General features: G+C 35.2%; 1 long non-coding RNA gene across 4 annotated transcripts in view; it reads right to left on the bottom strand.

The window, feature by feature from the left end:
• Positions 1-6,397: 6,397 nt before the first annotated feature.
• Positions 6,398-27,585, bottom strand: part of LOC122185150 — a 254,379-nt gene continuing 233,191 nt past the window's right edge. For all 4 annotated transcript variants that reach the window (XR_006180763.1, XR_006180761.1, XR_006180760.1 and 1 more), the window contains one exon: positions 6,398-6,937. This is a non-coding gene — a long non-coding RNA (uncharacterized LOC122185150). The remainder of the gene's footprint in view (positions 6,938-27,585) is intronic.

Here is a 27,585-nt window from a genome sequence, read left to right as displayed (position 1 = left end):
GAATCTGGAAGGAGAGTAGACCTTGAAGGAGGGGAGGACAAACAAACAAACAAAAAAACCACAATTTTTTTTTTTATTATTAATAAATAAATCAAGGTAATTCAGCCCTTTACAAGCATACCAGATGACCACCCCCACACATCCATCCTGAAGTGCGACAGCTTGAACTCCACAGCAAGAAGCACTCTTAAATTGTCACTCAAAATGAACTGTTCGGTGGCCTTCTCTACAAGTATTTGATGTACCTAATCCAAGTGTACTCGAAGCCACATGGAACATACTGGACTTGAATAATAGTTTCTGTAATACTTAACGCTAGCACGAAGAAAGAATGATAGCTGAAAACAACAAAAATTTCCATAGGATCTAAGAATGTTGAATTCCACGATTTTATTCTACAAGTTACATTAACTGCTCAACAGTTGAACTAAGAAGTGATACAAAATCCTCTGTAGTTTGTTCATTCAAATTAAGATTTGAATTGATAGATTACGACTTGCTGAAGAAAACACTACACAAGAACTATGTTTTTCTTAGCTCAGTCTTACAGGGAACTGAGACAATGGAGTTAAAGCACTTTACAGTACAAGAAAGCTGAAGATAGTCTACTTTCGTGGTCTTATGTCACTTCAGATAATTCTTGTCACAGATTCCTATATGACAAGCAATATTAAAATAACGTCCAGGATGTACATAACAGGCTAAGATTAGGAGATGCTCAGATAATACAAAAATACTCACTGCTACTTACTACATCTAGACAGTCTATTCTCAACCTACCTGCAAATAGTCTGCAGCATTCAGTAGACAGAAATTAATAAGAACCCAGAACCTGACCACAAAAATAATTCAGATGTTAATGTATAATAAGTCAATTCAAGAAATGAGAAAGATTTTATTTCTTACTTAAAATCAGCAGACACTTCTCATAACTTTCCAACAACAGCAGACACCACATGTATGAAATAACACATGCAAATAAAAGCAGTATGGAGAATAAGAAAGCAACCTCTATCATCAGTTCTTAAATATCACAAGTATATAACTATAAGATCAATTGCAAAAAAATGAGGAAGGTAGGAATTTAATATTTATAATATTCTCATATTCCTAATGAGAGTGTAATTCTTTATAGTGCTTTTGCTTCAAAGAATCTCTCTAGCTTGATTTTAATTAGTCTCAAAAGGAGGTTTTCATTGAATAGGAAATTCTCAGATGACAAAACAAAAGAGGAGAGTCAGCATAAGTTAAGTGAACTAGAACCAGCATTGGAAGACAAGCTGAGTGTCTACTGGACAGGTTTGCCAATATCTCAGCAATTCAATGTCACTTAATGCAGAAGCATGCAGCAAGTGTCTCGTTATATTAAGGCGTCTGTCTCCTCTGAAAAAGTTACTGACATTTGGCTTGCGTACAAAGCAAGAAACTTTTAGCAACTGCTGAACAGTTTTGGTTTTGTTTTAAGAAGGATTTGGAATTCACACTGCAATGGATCAAATGTAACAAATAGAAAGTCACGAATCACTTAGCACTTTGGCAAAGGAGGGGCCATTGGAGAAGGGCGGGTGAAAGGTAACTAAGGAGAAAAAAATTCCTACCCAAGGAACTAATTTTAATCTCATTAGCATTTTCTTGTCCCTTGCATATAACATTCGTGCTCAGTTTTTGATATACTGCCAAGTAAGGGCCTTCACAGAAGTGAAAACATGGCCTTCCATTTCAAGACCCTTTTATAGATACTGAGGAACACGTTTTCACTTAAACATCAATGTCAGATGAGAACTACTCATTTCCACAGAATTAACTGCAGATCGACACAATAGCACAGCCCATTTTGTAACTGTTTCAGCAAATGAGGTATTGATTCTTAAGGCTATGATCTCCAAAGTGCCAGGTCACCCAGACACTTAATTTAATTGTATTAAAAGTATTTCTATTGGGTTTCTCCTTCTAGAAGATCATGAGAAACTTCAATTAGTTAAGAGATTTTGCAAAATGCTTAAGGAAATAAAGTAAATACAAGATGCCAGAAATGAATGTTTGAACCTCAAAGAGGCAATAATGAATACTCTGAGACAGTGTTTCTCAAGACCAACTGTTATGTAAGATCCAGTTTATTTATATTTAGGCATCACTACAATCCAATACAGAACAGTTATTTTTGAGACCAGTATTCAAGAAAAAAAAAAAACTTGCTTTGGTCATGAACTACTGAAAGAGAGCATCAGATATTCTCACTTTTTGTTCCTTATACTGGCACCATCTGAGTTACTTGCTAATTGCACAAGACATTAATAACAAGAGTATTTTCTAGAACATCGCACAGTACCAGGCAACAAAATCCAAAATAAAGATAAGGTAACATGGGAATTTGAGAAGATAGATCAATTGTGTAAAATCCTTACATTCCTTCTGCCCCAACAATGAAGACAGAGGGAACACTTTGCAGAGTTGTTCATCTGTACTGTGCATGTTCCTCACCCATTTCGGTTTCGTTTTCCAGAAGCACAAGGTCATTACTATCTACCCTGTGAAGCAAAACCTGCTACTTACTGATTGCCTATAAAAACCTAATGTTTGGACATCATAAGGCACACTGTAGCATATTTGTGATATACATGGTTTTTAATAACCAGCATAAACCTTAACATACGTAAACCCATATTTGCTTTATCAATATTCTTATAAACCTTCACATAAGATGTGCATAAATACCTCAGATAATCAAGCTGATACTCATCTCTATGGAATAGACTATGAAGAACTAGACCAGCTCAAAACCAGATGTACATTTTTATGTTTTGAAACATACAAGAGATAGAAGTGCTTTTGCCCAAGTTATTTCCATCCTGGCCTTAAAAACCCTTAATTTTTTTTCACTTGTAAAACATTTGTACTGGGTCATACCTTAAAAACTGCCATAAGCCGTAGACAACGTGGTTGCCGAGAGGGGCTAAAAGCTGTATCTGGCTATATGACACATTTAAAAAAAAAAAAAAAAAAAAAATCATTAGAATGACCAAGTTTGAAATTATCAGACCTAATCATATGTATGCCCTAGTGGGAAAAAAAAAAACCAAACACCAACACAACACAAGCAAACAGACTCCACACAGTTGAGTTCAGAAGTATTCAACTCAGAAGAGAAACACTGATCACACCTGTTGATTCTATGATTGCTATTCCAAAAACATTTACTATCTCGACAGTAGAAATAACAACAGTTCTCTTCAATTGTCCCACATGAAACAGCATGACTTCCAGTAAAATAAGGAAAGAATATTTTCCTCGTGTATACCCTTAGCTATTTTAAGGCACACTAGATGTTTTATATGCAAAAGCAAGAAATATTATTACATTTTACTTTTCTAAATAGCAGAACTCTGATAGTAAAAGCAACATATTTTTCTACGCACATTCCTTATAGTGGTTCTGCATACTCCACTTTCCTGAAGAGTTTCTTACTCCCTCCCCAACAAGGTGAGTTTTCAAGTAAATAAAAAAAATACCTCTGATAACATACAAAACAGACAAAAAGAAATCACAAAATAACAATAATTCACCACGTACTCTTCATTTTCCTCTTCACTAATAAAGAAAAAACTTATGCTAAATCTTTAGTTTTCATCAAAATAGCTTTTATTCTTATTTTCAAGAAAACTTCTTCCTCAAAAGACATACTTACCCAGTCAATTTATTTATATACAACAAAATGGTATGGGTTAGAAGAGGCTCTTACAATCATCAAGTTCTAACACCCCCAGCTACAGGCCAGGACATCTGCACTAAACCATGTTGGTCAAAGCCCCCTCCAATAGGAGATTGAGCTTAATTAACATTACTTTCAGCTGTGTCATCTATCAAACCCACTATTTGCCACTTAAGTAAATTGCTACATTCTCACTGGTACTGTCTCTTTCAGAGAGAAGAAACAGCCTGTATCCTAGAAATAAAAGTTGAGAAATGACTTGAGAAAAACATGGCTTTTCTGACAAAAGAGACAAAAGAGACTACAAACCATTTTTTTCCACAGTAGGACCATTCAACTTCCCTTTACGACAATAAAGCTTCTTATGAGCCTGTCATCGTGCCTTGAGCAGGGTGCTGTCATAGAATGGCTTGGATTGGAAGAGACTTTAAAGATAACCTAGTTCCAACACTTTACTGCTTATTGTTTGATATCTAGCTCATGTACAAGAGACTTAAACAGAAAAGGAGAGTCCCAGTTTTGGTATTTCTCCTCTCTCTCAGGTGCTTGGAGTTGCATTCAACAGACTGTTCTAATCTGAATGTCATAGCCTGTTATTCAGAAGATGATGGTGAAAGAAGAAATATTAATACTGAAGTATTTTAAAATAATTCAAAGCTGAATGAGTTTCACCACACAAAGGAACATGACTGTAGCTCAAATATTTAAGGCATTTCTTTGAAAAATGAGGATTTTTGAGTCTTCCAGTTCTCCTCCCCAAGAAAGTGTCTATTTTTATACACTGTCAACTGAATTTTAAATATTATATAAAAGTATAAAAATTATATAAAAGTAGTGTAGGAAACAACATCTTCTGTTTAGGCAGCCTGAACTAATGTCCTAACTATATAATTTTTATTCCACTTGTGACTCTGTAAATCTTATGTTCTCTTTTGTACAAATGAACCTCAACAGAAGCGGAGGAGCCACCAAGAACCTGTAGACTAAAGGCTTAATTGAGCAAGGTATTTAAGTTAGGAGCTGCCATCTAGGTGTTCAGTGTGGAATAACACTTTATAATACTTCAGTGAGAAATCAGATAATTATCTAGGTATTAAGGACTTCATAGTCATTCCTCTTTTCGTGCCTATGAAATTTTTAGGCAAGTTTTCTAATAGTTCTATACTGAGAGTGCCATTCTAGATGTCTAATGTGCATACACACAAACAGCTGAACAGCTGAAGCACTGGTGTGAAGTATAGGACATGAATTTATGAGCATCTATTTCCCAAGTTCTTTTGATTTGCATGCTCACCTTTCCACATTTTCAACCTTTTATTCTCTTCTGCATCCCTCTCAGGCATTCAAGATCTGTTGCAAAATGTGCACTGAGAGAATTTTTATCTAATAAAACCCTAAGTAGACAGAACACGCTCTTCTGTTTTTAGGCCCATCTCTCATCTGCCTACCCTTTTCCTTTTCCTCCTTCCCCTTTCTCAGGGTGTGGGTCTGTTAGAACCTGCCCCATTAGTCAGAACGAGGCCAAACAGGCCTGTAAACCATTAACAGCCCCCTGGTCCTTTTTTCTCCCTTTTTTTCGTTCCTCCAGCTGTTGGGTCTGCTGTCCCCCTGTCACAGACACAGACTGATCTAGAGACAACTCTGTGACAGGCCCAAATTCAGCCAAAACTTCTTCCAAGCCTCTGGAAGTTCACTGAAGCTGAGACCAACCTTCAAATCAGGCCAGAGGGAAAACTTTTCCTGCTCTGCTTCTGATTTAATGTAGCATTAGAGAAAGCACATGGCAGAAGAGATCTGGGGAGTGAACAGCCTCTGAAATGCCATGTTCCCATTTGATCAGAAAAAGCAACTAACGGCTGAAGAGGACTTTAATTGCAATATCATGTAGTGGCCAAGATGATAATAGTTCATATTCACAGTCTGACAGTGTAGTGCTGGTTTGAAACAGAGGTTCACAGAAAAGTTCATTTAATATAAATGACTAAATATCTTAGGGTCAGGGAGACAAACAGGGAAAGTCATTTTAAAAAGTATCCAACTTGAATTAAATCTTTCATCTGAAACTGGTGAAGGTTTTTCTTCATACTTTAGACATAACAAGACTTCCACAGAGTTCATAAAAAGGGTTTAGGTAGTGTTAGATTTTACACTAAGAAACTTAATATAAACTATACACTGGATTTCAAAACGTCTTTGTTTCTCACCACCAAACTCTATTTTAATCAGTCACAGACCAATGGAGATGGGGAGTGAGCAAGAGGCTGGCTGGGCTCCTTGCACCTGGCCATGGTCATGCTGCTACAGCCCTCTGTGTGGCATCCAGCATGGGATTGGAACCCTAGCTAGCCAGGCACCCTTGAGCTGGGTTGAACTCAGCCCATCACACAAAGCACAGCCCATACAGAACTTGTCCTTTGACGAGGAAGGGAAAATACATACATTTTTCAGCTAGGTCCATTAGGCTGACTTCTGGCCATTTATGAAGTGCTCTGCTGGTGACGTGCAGTGTTATATAATTATCTAGATCAGAACACTGAGAAAAAGATAGGCAAACTTTGGTATTTTCATGCCTTTATTAAATACAGAGGCCAACAGCCTATTTATATCAGATGTTTATTATATATCACAGTACATACCAATGTATACACTAATGTATATACTCTGATTAACTTAAGCTAAATCATATAGATATTGCATGACTTTCAGTAGAAGATATGGCAAAACGTTTTCTGGGGTTTTTTTTGTGACTGACTATAGGGATAATACTGAAAAGAAAAATTGGTCATTTACAGTACGGTGCTCACAGTAATACAGCACACAGCAGGTAAGATAACCATGTTTCTCTTGTGCTTGCCCTAGATACAATCATAATCCAAAGTTTCAGTTAGGTGCACACAAAAATACATAACATGCTCTTCTCCCATTTGATGCTGCTCTACTTTGCAAAGCTCTACACATCCTTGAGTTCAGGTAGACTCCGTTCTGCCAAGATGCTCACATGTTAAGATTTTTGAACATGCACAGACAATTGCTGTGGAGTTGGTTGTGGCTGCAGAAGTCTTCTTATTGGAAACAGTTTAGTGGATAGGGCCAAGGAAAGCATTGCATTTTCTTTGTAAGCTCTGAAATCTTCGTAATTTTTTTCTGATCAAATGTATCTTCAGTTCTTATCCCAGTCCCATCATCTTCTTACACTTTTGGTACTGAAAAACCACAGATATACTGCATCTGCAATAAATAAATAAATAGACAAATAAAATTCATTTGCCTGCTTTTCCCCCGCATTTTTTTTTTTTTTTTTTTTTTTTGCTGGTAAATTCTTCAGCAGTTATTAATGGTCTCTGTGTTTATACTGCACTGTATCTTAAAATTTGTACCTTACCTCTAGCCAGTATGGATTAAAGGGTTGATGTTTCCTCAGTAGTCAACTGTAAAGCCATGAAGTGGATGTAAAATACTTGCTTTTTTTTTTTCTCCTCTTCTTTTATTTGGAAATAGAAGTTTTTAAATGCAGTTAGTCAATAATCATTATCTCATATATGTAGTTACATTAAGGGTAATGATCTAGAAAAGCACTGTTCATAACCAGGCTTTCTCAACAAGAAGGTTTTGCTGCAAAATAGGCAATTAATCTTCAAATAGACCATGTAAAACACAGGTGTTCAGTGACATGCAGATTGGTGTTATCAGTATTACAAAGTCTTTTTTCATAGCATGTTGGAACCAGTAAGGAAAAGAGATAATGCATTTGCAGTTTTCCATTGGAAGGAGATCGATGTCTTTATAAATAACTTTTTCTTCTGAAGACAACTCTTCATGCATCATGAAAATTCTAACATTAGAATCTGCTAATCTGAATGGAAAATGCAGCCTAAAATCCTAAAACAAACCATCTGTGTCCATGTGCTCAGTCATTCACAAGTTTGAAATCTACATTCCTACTCTTTACATATGAAATGAAATAACATTTAATTAAATAAAAAATAAAACAAAATAAAATAAAATAAAATAAAATAAAATAAAATAAAGGAACAAAATCTTCATATATGAAATGTATTAAATGATTTGAAGAAGTTGCTGCTTAATCTGCTTTCTGCTGTTTAAAGGCCACTACTTATCTCTGGGAAGTACTATTTTCCACATTAATACCTTATTTCACTTGGATGAAAAGCAAACAGTATCCAAAAATGAAAAGAAAAGATGTTCCAGATTGAGGAATTATTGACAAATGCATAACTACGCTACAAAAATCAAAATAATTTCACTAGACAGAAGCTTTGAGGCCTTCTTAGTGTTATGGCTTAACAACATACCAAGGAAATACCTTGTAAAAAAAGTGAAAAATGCTACTAGCAATTTCTACATCTGACCTTGCAGTTTTCCTCAGTCCATTTGGGTACCTCATGGACACAGAGACAAAGCCTATTACAGTCCGTAACAAAAATAATCCAGTTGGCTGAGAAAGGAGTAAAAGCATCGAGTCCTGAACATGAACGCACACCCAAACTACTATTTAGTTGTATATAATGAAAGATGTCTCTGTGTCTGGGAATTTGAAGGAAATCTCCCTATATTCCAAGAGAGCCTGGAACAATAATTTGTTTTATTTCATTGCCAAAACAGCTTCTCAGCTGGAAAAAACAGGCAATGCACTATTTGAGTTGATAAACCTTGCCAGTGCCTAGCAGCAAGGAGAAGACTTGCTACCTTCTAGGAAGATTATCATTTCAATTTTCTTTTCCTACTACTTTCAGCTATGCTGATTTGCTGCTTTCATTTCATATAAGAAGAAGAGGAAGGTGGTTCTTTTCAGAATAATACATTTGCTGACTTTAATTCTTTAATACTCTCTGTTCTTTGTCATAACATAAATGCTTTTTCCTCTGTCAGAAGGTGTCAGCAGAAGTCAACACAGCAGGTGTGGGGTCCAATGGTCTTTTGCAACTTTCAGAATGTTACTAAAATTTATTTTTAAAAGTTCAAAATTTCTCTTCTGCTTTCCCTATCTAAATAACGAAATAAGCTGAAATGCCACTCTGTCCTAGAGATGTTGCCATGTTCAGAGTATTAGAGATCAAATTGTCTAAGCTTTGACATCTAATCAACAGCACTTAACAGACTTGAATGCAAAGCAGAAAACACTGATTTTAAGAATTAAATATTCTTCTGACCGTATGTGTGGATTACACTCTGCCAAATAAGGAATATCAATCTTAGAAGTTATCCTTGTGATTAAAAGGACTAGCTCCAGCTCTTCAAATGTTTGACACTGCTTTAAAGATGTGCATTCATCAGCAGTCCTACTTTCTAAAATCACTCTAAGAACTGGTCACTACTTAAAAAAAAAAACAACAAACCCTTAAGAGAAATTAAATTTATGCTGAGATTTTAAATGATGGATGTTGAAAGACATATGTACAGAGCACTAAGTTCACACAAACTCAAGACTTCAGCCTGAGTGATTTCCAATGCAGCCTGTTCCAGAATAAGGCCAGAAGCAGATGTTTTTTTTTAAATTTCACCTGATTAATGTCCTTTTCTAATGTATTTGTTACCTGCACAGATATCTACATGCTCTTCTTGAAGGGAAACCTATTCTGCAATGCATTTGTAATGGAGTTAGGCCAATAAAGTCCCTGATAAAAAAGGAGGGTTTGTCTCCAAAAGTGAATAATATTACAGAATACAGTATCAATTCTTATCAATACCACACACACACACACACACAAAAAAAAAAAAAAAAAAAGAAAAAAAGAAAAGAAAAAAGAAGAAAAAAAAGAACAAGCCACTGCTAGTTAAACCTAAAAGAAATCAAGGCAGAAAGAGGGAGTACTCATGTATTTTTTTAGATACAACGTCCATAAACACATTAACCTACATAAAAACCAGCATGGCAACTATCCACTATTTTTCTCAGAAATAAATATGGTTCAATTATTATCTTGGTTTCTAGATAATAAAAAAAGAAAAAAAAAAAAGGAAAAAAAAAGAAAAAAAAGAAACTTTACATTTCCTTAACTCTGACAATGCCTCATATTAACCTTTAGAGAATACTTGTATGCATCAGAGACATTCCACATAAGAAAGACTATTTTTAAAAGTCACTGACATTACTATCATTACTATCCCCTGAGAGAAGTGAGATGTTACCCGGGGAATACTCTGAAGAATAGTGTCAGACACAATAATAGCCAGTAAGAGCAGTCTGCCCTGAGCATCCACAGATTCAGGGCTAGGACTGAGAAATACGCCTTTGAAGGGTAAAATCTGGCTCTCATAAGCCTGAACATGATCTCTTAGGAAACCATTTCCGTTCCAATGACAAAAAAATTCTAATAATTTACAATAGAAAGAGTATCAGGCTCTAAATATTCACAGACCTACAGTTCTTTTAAGTGATTAGTATTTCAGACCTGGAAGGTGTACGGGTGATTTTTTGATGACTCAGTGAGGCAGAGTGACAAACATCATCTCTCCAGAGTGAAAATATGGGATGGTGACCTCGTAATCCTGAGCTCTGACTGCAGGAGGGTATTCTGGCAGGATTTCCAGAAAGGCAAAAACATTTTTCACTGCTCACATAAATTGATTATTACCCTTTGAAATTGATATTTGACAATTTTTTCCCTGTACATTTTAGCAGAAGAACTGTTGAGTATGATAGGACTAAGGTTTTCTTTGCCTGCTACCCATGGTAGCCTGCATCAGTCACAGAGTCTGAAATGAAGACCACATGGCTGACCTTGTAGAAAACGAAAAAACTCAAAGGAGATACATATATTACACAAATCCCTGTTCTCTTCTTGGTGACTGATGAAAATTGGTACATTTTCTTTCTCATGTAATTTCAAATGTCAGGGAACTTAGGGTTTAATCACTGGACTCCGTCTCATTACATGCCAAATCCCCATAAATATTTTACATCAATGTCTGGAATTCAGGCCCAAGAGAAATTCTAAGTTTTGTGTCATTGTCAATACTATTTCCTTCTTCATTACCCCCTAAACTCAATAAAATATTCAGACTAACTTCAGGATGTGGTCCAGAGTGTCTACTTGAATTGAAACAGCAGTTCTGAACCCCCTAGGTTATAAGGGATTCTGGGGATCCTTAGTCCCATCTTCTGCCCGAGGCACATTCTCAGGGCCATGTCCAGACTAGCTTTGGAAGATCCAAGGATGGAGATTTCACAGCTTCTGTCAGTCCTGTTCCAATATCGTACCACTGTTATGATAAAATAAAACATCTGCTTGCAATTTGTAATTCTCCAACGTGTCTATCATCTCTTGTGCTATCCCTGTCAGTCCTTTGAGAAAACTCTTCCTCAAATTTCAGTGTACCCTCCCATTAAGTACTTGTATATTTCCATCATCAGAGACATCATGATCCAGAGAAGGATTTCACCAAGAACTTTTTGGATTTCAGAGATTTAATACAGTCACAATCTTTATAAAAGAACCATGGAAACTCATTCCTGAAGTTTGTGGGTGACTGCAAGATTCGAAAAGAACAGCATTGGTCATCCTTCCCATATCATTTTGGATTTAGAGTGGGTGTCCTTCTGCCACCTGCTTGTCATTCAACTGAGGTCCAATTTGTTACTTGCTTTAAAAATGCACAGAATTTTGTCTTGAGTGCCAGCCCATGCCTATTCCTGGAAAATGAAAATAAAATCTCTCAAATTGCCTTTATAAGAGTCTTCCCTGCTCACAGGAACAATCAATTTCAACAACAATCTTCTTCTCTGTTCTACAGCACAGAATTCATCATAAGAAACAAGAACCTACCTGGCTTTTAGAGCATGAGAAAAGGAGAGAGATGTGATTTTTTAGGGCTAGAAAATGTCTTATCCTATAAGGTTACCCAGATATTTAGTGTCAGTCACAGGGCATGCAAGGGTGGATTTGCTCTAGTACGAATAAAATCACTCCATTAGTTCTAATGTCTTATGTAACCACTTGATCCACTTCACTGGTTGTAATGGTCTGCTGGGACAAGGTTCTGAAGTAGCATAGTGATCCCATTATTTTGTCAAGTCACACTGCAAATAGCTGCTTGTATCACTTCAGTCAAACATGGTCTGTGGTGTCTAGGTAGAAAGTCAGAAGGTAAGGCCCTTCAAGAGACGCCTTATTCTTGAAACTGAGAATCTTGGTCTGTGAAAAATCTTCCTTCTCAACATTTAATACTGAATTTAATGATACCTGTGTCCACAGACACGATTGTACATTGATTCTAAGAAACACCATGCTCCAACCTTGTGATCTTTAGTGAGCAGTTTTTTATCTAACCTGTTATCCATTATATAATGAAAGTGTTTTCTAAATGAAGACACACAGGGTAAAAGGAGGTACTACTCCTTTTAAGGGAAGTGATGGTATAAATGATCAGACAGTCTCTTCTTTTCTATTTTTCGTAAAGCAGCATTTTTTTCCTAGATATTTGCTATGATCCCTGAAGTTAGACCTTAAAGTGTAGATTTTTAAAGGCGTTAAGCACTTAAACTGAGATAAATGCTACATAAGCAAGTCTGAAGTCTATCTGCTAATTAAACTGCTTAAGTTCTTTAAATATAACAGATTTTATCATTATATCTCAGGAGACGATTTTCAGATACTGTTGATCAATAATGCTTCCTAATGATCATAGGCAAGTTTTTAAAATAATACGTTTATAATAAAAGCAGGTGCTTCCCTTAATTGGTCTATATTGATTTCTTTGATATACCTGCAGACCTGAGCAGAATGACACTTTCTGACCTTGTACTGAAAATGTGCAATGCTCATACATGTCATGGAGTTTTACTTCATGAAAGTTCCAGTCCTCTAGCACAAACTTACCTACTGACAGTTCTTCTACGAATCTACAGAAAACAAACTGAAAGGAGACACAGTGACTTGCAAAAAATATTTGCTTCATTTGCTGCTTTCTGTAATGTTTTTCTACTTAAACTGGATGTAGAATTCTTTGTAAGATTCTCAACATCTTACCAGGATTGCACGGTGTTGGAATGTATACAAGAAGACTTATTTTTTCTAACAGAAATACACTCAGACATGCCAGGTCCTTGACAAGTCTTCATGAACAGTGCTGACCCTCTGGAAAGCCTGCTTCTGCAAGACCCAAGCACTCAACCAGCAAATTTCAACCTAGCATATCCCACAGTTTTGAATCAAAAGCTAGCAATCTGCTATTATGGAAGTCAGTTATGCTGTTCAATAAAAGTGTTGTGTGACAGCAGTATGTGCCCGTTCCCTTCTGAGAACAGAGTTATGAGTCTAGAAGTCATAAGCAGGTGCTCAGCTAGCAAGAAGATTCAGTTGCATAGCTATTCATTCTAGTACACGGGACATTTACCTAGCATAGCATCTGCCAGATTGCAATAAAATGAATGATAATAAAACAAGAATTACACATAAAATATCTTAAAATAACAAAATAAAAGGACTGAAAAATTTGTATTATTCTCAAGCTCTGTTCTTCTTAATTTTACTGTTGGGATTTTTATTTTCCAAGGATAGAGGGAGATTCTATGATTAAAAAAAAAAAAAAAAAAAAAGCAAAAAAAAAAAAAAAGCTTAATGCTGTTGGAATGTATGCATGTGTACATATAAAGCTCCTGCTATTTTCTGTGAAGTGATTTTAGGAACAACCTCCAGCATTTGATAATGAGAGTACAGTTTCAAAAGAGACACCCTCTGCAGAAAGCACTGCCCAGATCTTGCTCAGTGCTGCATGAAGCAAAGCTGATACTATGAAAAGAAAGAGAACAATTTCTGTTGTTTTAATCTTGCAGACTCCCATACCTTTTGATCTTCTCTTTGTTCCCTCTTTGTGAAGCATAATTTACACTGCTTGCAATTTATTTAATTCACAGTTTGCTTATCTCCGCTGAGCAATAACGTAGAACACTGTGATGTTCCCCTGCAACTATCAGACTGTGATTTGTCTTGTTTCTAAAGACAGCATCTGTGTTTGTTTCTGTTGTACAGTCTGAATGTCAAATCACCTGTTTGTTGTCTTTTTAAAGTCAACATCTGAACCTCTAATTGCAGAGTGTTTGTTCAGTGACTAGAACACACTTTTCAGCTAACCTCTGATTTATTTCCCCTCAGATTTCATCTAGGGGCTTTGAAGGACAGTTTTGCAGCATATGTTTTGGCTTTTAATGGGTATTAACACAGTTTACATGCCAATTAATTAAAAAGTAGGCAATTCTCACAGAAACTGTTCAATATCAAAAGTCCCAGTAGCAATTATTTTCTTTAAAAAGTAGATTTATTTTTGCAGTAAGTAATTTTCTCATCTTTATAATTTAGTTTTAAACAACTGCATATCTTAACAGCACACAGTCCACTGTTCTAATCCAGCTACTGGAGAAGAATATTCTTGTTTGTGGAGACACTTATTCACAATTGTGTATTTGACTCCCACCAGGGACACACTACAGTGACAAAAGGGTAGAGATGACTTCATTACAAACCTGGTATTTTCCTCAGCTTTGAGAAATAAGGTGGAGTAATTAAAGCATCATCAGTTTGATTTCTCGGAAAAGAAACAGAAACAGCTGTTCATCCATAAAAGTCACAATGCATGGTTTACCCTTTCAAACCAGGTGCTAATCGGAGCTAAAACAAGCCCACTCTGGCTAGCAGACCACTGCAGGTGGTCAGAGCACTCACTAGATACAGTGCTGACACAGCACTGACACCAGCCTTGGCTCAATATAAGGAATGTCAAAAGCATTAACCCGGACCTGAACACACTAAAAACATTCTAACTAAGGCCACATTGCTCTAACCTGCACCACAGACAACACAGAGGAAATCAGTGCATTTGGCTACCCCCAACCCACCTCAAACTGCCCATCTGTACCAAGCAAACCTCATCAAAGCAGAATACTGACTTTAAAACTGCATAATTTCAAATACAATTTCAAATATAATTTCACTGTGTAATTTCAAATTGATCAATTTTTATTTTATATATTTAATTGAACATACTTATGTCACTGAGATTCATACCAGTTAAGTCAAAATTCAGACTTGAACTTTACTTGAACTTACAACTGTAAATATAACATGCAAATAAAATATTGTTGGATACATTCAGAAAGCCTTGCAGCTTTTATCTCCTAACAATGGGCTTTCTGAAAGATATTCTCCACGTATATTGCTCGTATGGTAAGTTTTCGAAAGGCAATATTCAGTAGTCTCAAAAAAATCAATACATCCAAGTTTATGGAAAACCCTAAGACAAGCTGATAAAGTTACCTTCATTTATGCATACACATGTTCAGAATTTTTGCATTGAATTTTCTTGTTAAAATTCTAGTTGCACTTTTGAGTTGAGAACACCTTTGCTATCTGACTAGATGCATTTTTGATCTTGTCATAGATTTGATGCTGGAAGAAGGTAGAATTATGCAGGGGACATATGGAGGTTAAGCAAAAAGGGAATCAGAACAACAGTGTTAGCCTCTAACAATTCAGAATTGTGGATTCTGTTGAGTACCAAAATCCATTTGGAAATTCAGCATTAGTGACAGGGAAGGACACCAATGATATCAAAATATGTTCCTGCTAGTTCATAAAGTCTTCTAGTCATGTATCAAGGGTGAAAAGATTAATCCATTATATTAGTCATTCATTTAGAGGTAGGTAATAGAAAAAGATCCTCAGGGACTGGCAGACATTTTCTAATAGTGACTTGCTGTTCTTCAGTAAGTTCAGTCCCATAGGATACACAGTCCTAAACTCTCAATACATCTTCCTGAGTACCAAGAAATGCAATAACAAAGAAGTCCTATATAATTCTAGCCCCCAAAGCTTTACGTTTAAAATTCAAATCTTTGCAGTCATGAAAGAATAAAACATGCAAAAAGGAAATGTTTCTAGCCAAGGTATAAAATATGATGTACATGTTTTACGTGAAGATGCATTATTTTTCAGAGGACAGCCATAAAGAATGAAAAGTTTCTTATGTCAGAAGACCAAACGTTGAGATCATATGGCCTTTTTCAGATTTGGCATTCTGCCTCTTTGTGGAGAAGGTGTAATGAGAACTAATAAACGTATGCTTTGCAATTATCTAGTACTATTCACTCAATACTATCAAATAATGATAGTGATTTACAGTGCTGTGGGAATTTTTGTGTTGAGGAATACTTTGAATGTCATGTAGGCAATGATGAAAGGCTCAATTAGATGTGATGATACAGAATTTCAGCAGGAAAACAAAGAGTTCAGATTAGTATTTCTTCAGATTGTAATCCTAATGAGAAATCCTGAATTTTAGAAACCTAAAGAAACGTCAGAATCTGTTCACATGCATACATGGTGGAATCCACTCTGCCTGGCTTTCATCAGTGCTCTCTTTTAACACTTTTAGCAGTTCAAAAACAAACAAACAAAACCTCAAAGAAACAAACAGAAAAACAACCTCACAAAAGCAATGCAAAAAAAAGATCTAAACATAACACAAAAATTAACAAAAAATATTTTTAAAGCAGCGTGAATACTTGCTGCATTTGTCAGTGCAAATGGATATTTTGTACAAGTTTTAAGTTATTCATACTGTTCATGCATGTTATTCTGCTCTTACTCAAAGCTGTTTCTAAATTCTCTACATCCCAAAATTTTGTTACTAACCTTCAGTTATCTGGGTGTTAATAAAAGATGACAAACCTTTTCAACTTAGACCCTTTTCGGCTACTTAATTAGGCCAAATTCAGAATTAAAAATTTCAGCCAGCATATCCGGAAATAAAGTCTATGGAAAAAAAATCAAATGAATGTTCGTGAGAATAATTAGTTTCTCTACTAAATTCTTAATGATCTTGTAAAATCAGCATGAACTTCCATAATTCAGAGTAACATTTCCAGTAGAAGCAGCTTTTCTCTTGGTACCTGTTATGTTTACTACTCAAACCATCTATTGTTACACTTACAATGAATAACAATGCTTCTCCAGCACCACAGAGGATGCTTACTTCTCATTCATATAAGGGTTGCAACTATTCTCAGCCCAGCAGTGTCTCAGATTGCATCTAGCCTAATAGAGCAACATTTCCTTTACAGAAATGAATTCTGGCAACAATAAAGAAAAAAGGGGGGAATTTTTCTTTTGTTGGTTGTTTGTTGTTTTTATCCCTTGTGGTACAAAGGTACTTCTTGGCAGGAATAAGTGAGCATCCTGCTGTGTTTTCATGTCAATGTTTTATGCATGGCCAGAAAGTGCTGAGAAAGTATTTCTGTGGATACAGAGTTAAAAAGCACTCAAAAACATATTTATATAGGGCTTTAAAAATGTATCACAGTGGAACTGTGTGTGGATTTCAACTATAACAAATAAGGGCAATGTATGTTAAGTTTATCTTCCTTGCATTTAATTTGCTCTTCAAATGCATGAAGGAGTTTAACACTAATGAAACAGATATACTCTAAAGTTTCAAGCCCAGATAAAGAGCAGGCAAGCATCAATGCAGCATTTTACTTCATAGGTTTTCCAGCTTGCAATCTTCTTATCAATTTCCTCATGGTCTTTTTCTGCATAAAAGCAGCCAAACAAGCCAGTCTGTGTTATAGCTTTCTGAAGTATAAACTTTTGGACCCAACAGCATTCTCCTGTTCATATGATCCAGCTTTCACCATTTGTCTCTTTAACAAGTTAGACCTCATAAAAAGCAATGCAATGAATATAGCTTCAGGATGCCTTTTATGCATTATAACTTTTATATTCTAATAAAATCAGATCCTTCCAAAGGACACAGCACTGCCAGATTCATTTTCACAAGCATTTCTTAATTTATACCCTATACCTACATGCCCAGTTTCTATTTATTAATGTATTTGTTTTCATTGGAATAACAGGCACAATAAAGGAGGAAAACGGTGCAAATGCAGATATTCTTGAATAACAATCTGATTTAGTTCTGGATCTGTTTTTGTCATATATAACACTCCGGAGATGAAGGGTTAAGCAAAAGTGTTAAGCGAGCAGCCTGCACTAAGGTGCTGCTGTTAGGAAACCCGATTTGAACTGATGAGTAAACAGAGAACCCCCCCCAAAATCTGTATCTGGCTGTATCTGCTGTAAATATAGTATTGTATTTACATCATTTATGAGGAAGAATACTGAGATGATAAAGGTCACAAGGCCATTATAGACAGGAAAAGTGGGAAAAGGGGAAAAAAAGATTTTTCAAACAAAAGCTTCTGGTTATTCTTGAAATTTACTGTAGACTGTTCTCTGGAGAAACATAACAGCAAATAAATATTTCAGGAAAGATGCTAAAAAGAAAATGCATCATATGATGTACAAAGGAATGAAATAATGCTTCTGCTGTACTTGCTCTGCCTGAAACTTTGTTGTCTGTCCACTGGTTCTGAGTTGCCTTCGTTCTTTGCAGCAGCGCTTCTATTAAGGCTAAATAATATTCAGAGACACTTCCCAAAATAAAATATTTGATATAAAATTATGCATTAACTAGTCAATATCTTTACATATATAGGTAATTGTAATCAGCATATGATTTATTGCTTCATTTTGGTATTAATCTTTACATGATGCTGTTATTATTCAGCTTAGTTATCATGTTCAGGAAGATGACTTCCACTGATGTTTCAGATCTCATGGAAAACCAAATGAGTGTGATCTTCCTGAAGCATACATGAAGTACTAAAAGACTATGTCTAATAAAAATTGATATATCAATTCAGAAGGCTATTCACCTCCCTCGTTCATAAAGGAAGACCTCAAAGACTGAATTCTGTGGATAAATTCAACTTACTTGGTAATACATTTTCAATAAATTATTGGGAAAATGCATCCTTCAGTGCTTGCCTTCAGAAAGAATTGGAAAATTTCTGTTCATTTAATACATATTGTTTATCTATAAAATCTATTTTAAAATGAAATAAAATTAATTCATCAAATACATTCTATCCTGTATGTCTTTGGATTGCCTATATAATTTACCCTGTGAGACATTTATTCTCTTTGTCTATTCTGAGCACTACCACTCACTGTATCTCTTTTAAAGTCATTGCAATGTCATTAATTTAAACTCATTTCAAGGCAAATATCAGACTGCTGCATACAGCTACACAAAACAATGCCAGTGCTGCCGACTTTTTCCAAAAATTTGGAGGGCTCACTCATAATTAAAAAAAGTTTCATTTCAAACTTTTTATTTAAGTAGAAGTCTGAAGGTTTAATAGAGATGTATATCCTATATTAACATAGATTTAGAGTAAAGTAGCTTTCATCCAGAGGGGATATTATTGTTGTATTCCAAGAGGAATAAAACTTCATTAATCAAATCACAATAAAGTCTTTTCTCATAAATGGTAACAACACTTAAGAACTTTCCTCTAGTTATCAGATGTCTGTGAGAAACATATCCAAGATTTGCCATTACTAAGAAACAATTTTAGGGAATGCAGACTGCGTGGTGAAAAATGAGATTACTAAATGTAAAATAGGATTTGGAGAAAACATTTTGGGGATTATATAATTAGAAAAACAAGTTTAAAAGAAAAGTAAATAACTAAATAGTACAATCACGATAAAAAAATAATTGGTTATATGAAGACTTATGAGGAAAGATTAAGTTTGACTAGGGTTGAAGTGTTATAAACAGAGTTTCTATAGGTCACAATTTGTCTTTTTATTCTAGAAATTTCTTTAAAAAAAAGAAAGAAAAAAAGAATTAATAACAGCTGATGGTACTCTTGCAACCCCCTTTATTCACATACAGCAAATCCCTTTACAAGACAATTCGTTGTCATTTTGTTCTTTTCACAAATGAGTTGCAGCAGCAGAAGGCTATCACAACAATATCGTATTGACTCTCTCCAAAATCAGACCCAACTCAGTATCCTGTATCAGCATGAAAAGAAAAGTCAATGGAAGTGGAGTATAAGTGCATGTTTACCTTGTTGCCAATAATTTAAATAAAACCTGAAGACTGGCAGAAGAGATAGAAGTAGATATAAGTTCTCTTGAATTCAGGTCCAGACTAGTAAAACAATATACATTTCATAAAGGAGATTTGCTCCAGGTCAGCAAACAATTTCTAAAGGAAGCACAGGTTCCTTCTTGAAGTAGGACCCAGCCTGCAAGCTGTTACACAGCTTACAGAAGCATGGATATATTTCTGTTTTAACAACATCTAGATTTAAAATGAATAGCAGAAAATCTCTTACATTTTATTTTGTTTCAATATCCCTCTCACAGATTTGGATTTTAGCATTTGCGTTTATTAAGCATTCATAATCATTTTAAATTCCAGTTGGTGAAGTTGCTGCATCAAGCAAAACTCACTGTTGTTAACTTTGGAAATGAATGACTTTTCTGTCATTGTCTCAGCAAAAATCCAAGAGCAGTTGCCTGCTGTAACTTTGGACTGAGTGATAAATGTAAGAAGATGGAGAAGAGCTCAGTCTTTAGAAGAGTGATAAAATTTGACATGAAGAATAAAAAAATAGGATATGCAGCCAACGGATTTTAAGCAAAGAAAAAATCATTTAGTTCTTACACAGTAAAGTGTTTCTTTTTTCCTCAGGAAATTAATTCAAATTATTCCAGTATACTTTTTTCTTATATCTAGGAGTTTTATGATGTTTCCACATTGGGAAAAAAAGAAATTAAATCTTAATATTCTTCTGAGTTAAGCATATTTGCATTTAGAAAGCAAAGCGTCATACCTTCAATCACTGTATATATATGTATTGAATGAACTGGACTAACACTTCCAAAGTGGAATCTGTAACTTTAAATAAACCTCTTAGTTCAACCCAGTGTTTGTTCAAATTAATGACACATTTGCAAATGATATCAAGCACCCCTGATTAAAATCTGGGACAAAAAGAAAATAAGAGCAATGTATTATTTTCGTCTTATAAGGAAATATTTGCAATATCCAAATTCAAACAAAAGCCATGGCCATGTATGAAGAATGGTCACTAAGCCTCTGCAGTGAGAATGTGTGCGAGTCCTGCTGATTCTTGGGATCCAGCCTGGTTCTGACCATTGCAGTGCTGCTGTCCACTGCCTTTTATGCAGGAAGTCATAAAAAGGCCAATTCTGACACGCTGTGTGTCTGATGTGAGCAGACTTAGTGACATATATTTGATTGCTTTCAAGTCATTCCTTGCTTGCCATCTCTCAATGGGGCTTTATCTGAAGGATGAGAACCAGATTTAGGCTCAAAGCTGATTAGCTATTAGAGCATTTCTCTGCCTGAATTAATAAGTCTTGACTCCCTGGTGGAGGCACTGGCACTGGTACAGCTGCCCACTATTGAAGTTGGAGTAACAGAATTTACTGAGTATGGATAAGAGAATGAGTCCCCAAACAAAACTCATTTTTGGAAAAGCAACATATACAGTTTATGGCATCCAATCATGGAAATGAAACAATAAAATTGGAACAGTGTGACTCAGGTGACCCATTATAACAGCTAGAGTATAAGGTCATGCATAATGGATGCACTGAATTTGTAAGTAACTCACTGGCTGACTGGCTCATGGAGAATTTTTCACTGAATAAATATAAACAGTGTGAAAGCTTTTTATGTACAGCACAAATAAAGCAACCAATAAATTATTTATTTTGAATCATTTAGTTTCTCTAGTATTGAGCAGTTGCAAGCAAGAAAGGTACTGGATGGATTCATGGCTCGACAAATTGAAAAATAAGTATTCTGCACATGATGAGAAAAAAGTCAAAACATAAAAACCTTTTGATACTCCCAATCACACATTTCAATTAATCTTGAGAAGGCCACTAAGAAAAAGCTTGCATTATAACAGAGTACTGTCTTTCTCTACCACGCAGTTAAAAATTAGTAGTTGTAGCAGCTCTCAAATCCATCTCTTCCTGTGCGCCTTTCACTTCACAATCCTTCTGACTTCTCAAAACTGCAAAATTAAATATTTCCTGTCTTTGGGGTCACATACATCCTTATGGTGAGTAGTTTCTACATAGCTTACTCAACTGAGGACAGAAATTCAAAATTTATGTTTCTTCCCCATAAATTCAGCCCCACCATTTCACAGTAATTCTAATCTCTTATTATTTGGGACATACACTATTACATCTGAATACAATGCACATACACTGTTTTGTGTAGTTGTTCTTAAGATATCATTACTCTTAACAGCATGGAAAGAATTTATATAGATAAAAGAGTGAGCAAGAATTTTGGATTTTGTATTCTACCTGCATATTGTTTTGTTAAGTCGAGGGCTCAACGTTTTTGTCCCCTTGGTGGATCCATTGTAGATGACATCCAGAACAAGTTATTCCATCCTCTTCCCAACAACTTTTCGTTGTTGAGTTCTAAAGTAACTCTTCCTAACACTACTTTGAGATTGTAAGAACAGGACAATAATTTCCTTATTATTTTACAATTTAGCCCAGAAAAATCCCTACAGTACAGCTGGAATACTCATCTTACTGCTTCACATTTTCTGCCACAGGCAATTCTCAGAAAGAGAGATATAATCAGGAAATAAAAATAAACACGCTAGCTAACGGGATGTTTATCCTATTGATTTTCTATTTAATCCTATAAAATGCTTCCAATACTAGCAGCCTCTCAAAAAAAAAAGCTCAAAGTGATATTATCTAAGGATACTTTCACACATGGCAGCAGTAACTTGAAAAGTTCTGAGGAAATGTGAGTAACGTTGCTGCATAACACAACTGAAAATTTTCAAAAGCAAACATCAACAAAGCAGGCATGTTGCAAATGGACTGGGAGAAGACAAAGAAAAGAAGAAAAATGCAGTTTTTTTAAATTTAGTAGAATTGGTTGGAAAAAAATAAAAGGCAGAGAACATGTGGCACGGCTATGTATTGATTAAAAAAAAAAAAACCCATAGGAAGAAATTAACATTCCCCAGCCTGACATTCAAGGTACTTTTTCAAAAAGAAACTTCTTTCAAAAATCTCCAGAGAACACAACTAGAATTTTCCCTACAATCACTGAAAGTCAAGATATCTGAGTTCTGCTTCCTGTTACCCCACCTGGTCCATCAATATGTGTATCAGGGCTAAAAAGGAAAGGAAGTCATCAAAAATACAGGGTAAGAAACATAAAAATAATGAAGGATACGTGATAAATAAAATAAACAGTGCCTTAAATAATTGATTAGATCTCTGAGTTCACTTTTATTTAGAGAACCAAAAACATCGTGATGAAGCTGCATAAGGAAAGTGTATGTTTTCCTTATTGGGATGTGTGTGTGTTCTGTTAAGAGCTTTGTTAAGCTCTTAAGCTGTGTGTTAAGATAAGTTTGTAAACCAGGTAAATGATTGCTTTAACAACGTGGGGTATTTTTTTCAGTGGTTTCAGTGAAGTAAAGCAGTATTTTTGGATCTTTCAAATTCAGTGCTGTGGTGGGTGACTGATATGGGAGCAATGTATACAGTGGAACAAGATACTCCAACTCTTTTAAGGAACATAGATAATGAATGTATGTTATAAATGCACATTTAAATTTCATGTTTTTGAAGGCAGAAATAATATACATAAGGAGCTTTGTTGGATAACTTGTCTTCTTGAGAAGATATCTCTTGTATTCAACATATACTCAAGTGTAACAAATAGCTATAAGAATCCTTGTACAGTATTTGAATTAAACTGTGTCAAATTGATAGCTTGACTCTTGCTACATAATTCGTTTTAATAACTTCCACCTGGCAGCTTAGAAGAAAACACACTAAAGAACAAGTATTTAGGCACTCAGTATTTACCTTTACATACACATATATTCACTAGCTGAAATCACCCCAGAGAACTACTTTTTTACCCAGAACATGAAAAGGACCAGATTGAATGATAACTGATACACTGTAGAATTTTATACTGGGGAAATCACAAAGCTCTTCCCAGTGGAAATGTACCAAGAGCAACTTCTCTACTCTGACCAAACAATATCTAAAAAATAGGCTTCTGGTATCTCAGCTTTTGAAGTCAAGCCTGAAATTAATCCCAAAACAGTGAGAAAGTAAAGAGAGGAAAAAAACCAGATTCATTTCTCTTTTCTTCATGTGCAGCCAAATTGTTTTCACCAGCAGTTCTCTCAGTTACGTCCGTGGGCCCTGAGCACAACAGTTGGTGTAACACAGCCTCAGAGAGCTTTCCCTGGTGAGGGTGGGGAAGTATGTATGAATACAGAGCAGTGGTACGTCAATATAATGCAGAAAAGAGTTTCATTCTGAAACACCACATTGGGTGGAATCTCTAAGACAGTGATTTAGTACCTGCTACAGTGCTAAGCAGTTCACGATCTTCTTCCTCTTATTTATCAGTACATAAAAAGTATTTTTTCAAGTGTGCTGCACATAAAAACTTCATATTCTAAGTAACAGGCATTAAAAACCCATACAATTAGAGAACCTAATGTTATGTTTTTATCTCATCATTTTTTCTTAGCCTTTATTGATTCCTAGGGATACCTCTGTTCTCTCAGGAAATACTGCATTTTCCATCCAAGCTAAGAATGTTAAGTCATGGTCTGTAATTCCTGCAAGTCTTTCTCCTTCAGTCTACTGTCTGGATTTTCTCAGACCACAGGAAACTGACCAGTTTTCCTCATGGTTGCTCATTATCATAAAAAAAAAAAAAAGGATAAAAAAAGGATCAGCCTTTTCAGAGGCTATAAAATAGTACTGTGGGGTTTTTTTTTTTTGTCTTTTCAGTCTCTATGGGAAAAATACCAATTTCTTTTTTGGACCAAGAGACACCACTGCACTGGTAAATAGGATGAATAAACTATGAAACAACACAGTTTATCTTCAGAATTTTCACAGCTTCAAAATATTTTCTTTTTCAAAACAAACAATCAAAAACAACAAGAATTTTCTTTTCATGTACAGTAAATTTGAATTTGGAGGAAGTAAGGAGGAAACAACACCTTCGTGGCACATTAATATACAGGTATGTGTCTTAAGAGGAAAAAATTGGAAGCACACAGATCATTGAAAAGTAAATGAAATGAAAGATGAACAATCCCATCCTAAACCAACAAGCATATGGTGTGAACTAATTGTACTTAAAGGCACCATCAGCCAGATCTTGACAATTCTATTGATTGAAAATGTTAAATTAAATGCTACATGCAAATTTGCATGGAAATGATTCGGATCTCTGCAAGTCTTTCAGATTCCTGCCAGCAATACAGATGGGAAACAACCTCATCCACTAGGGTTTTAAAAAGAAATGGAAATACATTTATTTCAGAATAAGAGAGGACTGAGTAATCTACAATTAGTTCACAATATGGTATTTCTTCCCCTAAGGGCAATTCTTGATAAGTATGTCTTCAACAGTAATCCCAATAAAATCAGGTCTTATTTATACAGACAGATGAATTCAGAAGAACCTCTTGGGCTACAGAGAATGCTGAGTTGAAAAGCAACGGCAAGCTCTGATCAATTTTTTCAGCATCCGATGCAAATTGGTGACTTCTTTGGAACAGTGTTACTTAAAAACTTCTGTTTGAAAGACTGTTTGGTTGAAAGTTTCTGTAATGTGAAGATCTACCGCTGTAACTTTCATTCAGCTGTCTGAAAACTTGGTGTGATCTAGATAGGCAGGTTGTCTGAAAACTTGGTGTGATCTAGATAGGCAGGTTGTTCATTTTGCTTTCCCAGACCAGCTGTTTCCCCATCACAACTGTGGGAGGTACACCAAATATTGTTTCAGATGCAAAGGACAGAGTATACACAGATTTTACTTTTAAAAAACAACCTATTTATGAGCCCCGATAGTAGGAAATGTTGTTTTCAAGATTTTAATGCTTTCAGTAAGAACTAACCATCAGCTCCCAAAACAGATGGCAGCACTACTGCCCACCAGATTTAAAAATATCCCAGGAGAATTTAAAACCCACAGCAAGTCTTCTGTAATTAATCCAGTAACTAAAGACTGTACTCTGGGTGTTAATTAACAGCTTCACTTTGAATTAGCTGAGTTAAATAAAAGAATGAGAGAGAAGGAAGTGTAGGTTTATGTCTTTTTTTTCTTCCTGTTGTTCATAAGAACTTAGCACAAAGAGTCTGAAAAGAAGTCTGTGGATTTCTTTTCACCTTCTTATCCTGCTAAGTGTTTGTAATTATTAATGAGCTCAATAAATCCTCATCATTACTTTCTATTGTGACTTCTGCAGGCATTAGGCAAAAATTTAGGCCTGACAGACATAGTAAGCCTATCAGAAACTGATTTACAAATTTTAAGGTACGTTCTAGTAAATGTTTCCTCTGAAATGCATAAAGAACAATTTTTCCTATTCTATTTTATTGAATTAATCTGCTCTTTATTCATATAGAATAAATGAGATCAGTATTTGGCTCACTGGTCTTATTCAACTGTATATTGATTATTAAATACAAATAGCATTTGATTCCACTTTATAAAGTAAATGGCTTCTGTAATAGTAAATGCTTGCTTCAAAATGTCCTCATAAGCAGATAAATACCACTCTCCTCCTCTGATAGATTAATATCTTAGTGTTAGAAGACGCAGTGCTATCTCTGCAGTGGTCCATTAATCTCTCAAATAAATCAGTGAAACCAAAGGGAAAATCTGCCATCCTCATGATCAGATCAGAGTTCTGGATGAGGGTCAAGAAAGAACATGAAAGCTTAAATGCTATCATGACATTATGTGAGTTTCACTAGTTTGTTTGTTTTTTTACCTCATGAAAAAAGAATAGATCCCAGATTGGCATAACAAGAAGTGGATTTGTTCAGAATGCTGTTTGTATAATAATTAAATATAGTGCCGTTCAGTGAAAAACTCTGAAATCTTCCAAAAATGCATTTGGTGTTCATGGCTATCAGCAGTATTAGCAGACAGCATCTTCTTGTGAGTGCTCCCCATGCTTTCAAATGCTCTAACAAGAACTGAAAGAGATAATGAAAGATATGGAGACTTCAAGGCACAGTCAGATCTGAAATGCTTTGTAGTTCCATCTGGAATTTCAGATTCTTTTAACATGTTTGAAGAAACCTGTGGAAGACAGTTCTTCATTTAGTTTTTAATCTCAAGATACCACACGGTTCAGCTCGGTGCCTTATCTACGCCCTCTATTGAACCTGGTTTATTTTAGCAGATTCTAGATGGATAATCTGAACTTTCATTCTTCGCTCCATCAAACTCCATTAAATTTTACTTAAGAGATATTTATTTTTACCTAAAGAGCCATAAAAATCACAACTGTAAAATAATGTGTGAAATAAAGAAAACATTTAACATCCGCAAACTGAGCAGGAAAGGAAGAATACAATCATTCATTTCATTTTCTGTTTCAAATTTCCTTTGATTTAATGTCAAATATAAGAAAAATCAAAATACTTGTAAGGTTTTCTTCACAGTGAGTAGTTAACATTCAATAACTGGAAATACTGACCTGAAAAAAATTCTTGATTTATATCTTTGATATAAATTTGATTTATATCAAAGAGGCTGCAAGAATTTTTCATTAATCTGTACTGTCACAGCATTGTGTTGATATGGACGGAAAGACAGATAGAAATAACAGTATTAAATATTGCTGAACTGAAAAAATAGAAACAAGAAGCCAGGAAAACTCTATTTCTACTACGATTGCAGTGGATGGAAAGGATGAAATATTTCCTGCTATGGTAAACTTTAGAATTTAAGGAATCTCTGAGATAGAATTAGAATATTCAAATGTTTCTCCAAATGTGGAAAGATATTTCACATAAAGTAAATCTATGTGTTTTAATATCCTTCTAATTTTTCAGATTACTTAAGCCTGAAAGATTTGTCTAAATAGAAGAGCATTTGGGGGGGCACCTGAAAATTAAATAGCTCTTTAAAATTTCATAAATCTGTTTCCT

Source organism: Lagopus leucura, unplaced genomic scaffold (assembly GCF_019238085.1).
Source record: "Lagopus leucura isolate 7727_CA_CO unplaced genomic scaffold, USGS_WTPT01 Super-Scaffold_100027, whole genome shotgun sequence".
In the NCBI taxonomy this organism is placed as follows: domain Eukaryota; kingdom Metazoa; phylum Chordata; class Aves; order Galliformes; family Phasianidae; genus Lagopus; species Lagopus leucura.
This window is presented reverse-complemented; position numbering and strand designations above follow the sequence as displayed.